This window comes from Arachis ipaensis, chromosome B02, assembly GCF_000816755.2.
Source record: "Arachis ipaensis cultivar K30076 chromosome B02, Araip1.1, whole genome shotgun sequence".
In the NCBI taxonomy this organism is placed as follows: domain Eukaryota; kingdom Viridiplantae; phylum Streptophyta; class Magnoliopsida; order Fabales; family Fabaceae; genus Arachis; species Arachis ipaensis.
The window spans coordinates 90,055,610-90,057,243 of record NC_029786.2 but is presented as its reverse complement, the minus strand read 5'-3'; positions in this window follow the sequence as shown (position 1 = coordinate 90,057,243).

Below are 1,634 nucleotides of genomic sequence, written 5' to 3'. Positions count from 1 at the left end.
CAAAGGCTTCATATTTTTAAAACCAAAAAAAAAAAAAGAGAACCTAACCCGTCAGCACCCCTCTACTCCCCGTCATTTGTGAAGTCACCCCCCGTCTGATGCAAAGCAAATTGGTACCATACCAAAACCCTAGCCTTAGCTTCCCTCGCACTCATAATGTTCGCCGGCCGTCCCTCAATGTAGCTTCCCATTGTGCTCCAAGTGTTCAACCCATGTTCGGTCACCGATCGCAGCTGCTTGGTCGAGCTCGGCGTCTAGCGTCTCTGTCTTTGCAGCTGTGTTTCAGGAACCGCCGTTTGTTTGCCGTTCAGGTTCGCTTCTGCGTTCAGCCTTAGTCTTCGTTCCCGATCTTCGCCGTCCACCGTTCGCTTGGCATTCACCATTTGTGTTCACTCACCGTTCACCGTTCGAGTTCGCATTCGCGTTCGTCCGGAAGCCACGTCGATCTGCAGTCAAAGTCTGGGACCAAACCTCGCGCTCCACCAGGCCGGCGAACTACTCTCTTATGTCGCCTCTGTGAGTTCCTGAAATCCGCCACCAGACAATACACCCACACAACACCAATATTCTGCTTCAACCTCTGCAACTTCTGATTTCTATTATAATAGGTAAATTTTTTATTTGGTAGTTGTTTGGATTTTTTCATAGACTGAATTAAAGTATACAAGAGTTATGTTCTCTTCTCTATGATATTGATAATAAGCTTTTAATTCCGTTATTATGTTTAATTTCACTACACTCAACGTGTTTGATGTAATGCTTTAATGGTATCTTTGGTTGGTTTTATAATTTCTAGCCTTTAGAAACTTAGTAACTTGAGTGCATGTGAATAAGTTCTGGGTTAATTAAACATAATATAGTGAATCATTAATTTGGATTATCATCATGGGAATAAGTTCTGGGTTAATGCTATGCGAACAAATGACATAATAGTTGTGTTAAATTAAATTATTGGGACAGGGTGTGTAGTGAGAACGATAATTTTGATTAAATTCGGATCAAACTCGACTGAGACCTGACAAACCCCAATTTGACGGTTTGTTTTGCCTTGGATTTAGAACATTTTGATAACCTTTTGTCACATTTAGCCTAAGAATTAGCATGGTTTTGTTATCTCTTCCATGATTGTGCTTAAGTGTAAAAACATGCTTTTTAAGCCTTGTCTTGGTGAATTCTAGTTTCTGTTTGATTCCATACGATGCCTTGATGTGTTTGCTAGTAACCTCAGGATTGAAACTAGGCATGGATCAAAGGAAGCAAGGAAGGAAGCAAGGAAGGAAGCATACAAGTGGAGAGAAGCATAAAAAAAGTCAAAGAATCAAAGTCAGCCATGCACGCGCACGCGCACAAGGCGCTCGCGCGCACATTGCAGAATCGACCAGGGACGCGCACGCATACCATGCGCGCACGCGCCGATGATGGCACATGACCTCATTAATGCAACACGTGCCTGGCGATTTTGAGAGGTTTTCTGAACCCATTTTGGCGCCAAATTGCTAAGGGAAAGGAATAAAAGGATGAAGGATTAAGGGAGGATCATCATTCATCACTGAGGATCATTGATCACTTGAGAAGTGAGTGGCCATTAGTTTAGTTTTAGCTTTGGTAGTTAGTTTCTAGAGAGAGAAGCTCTC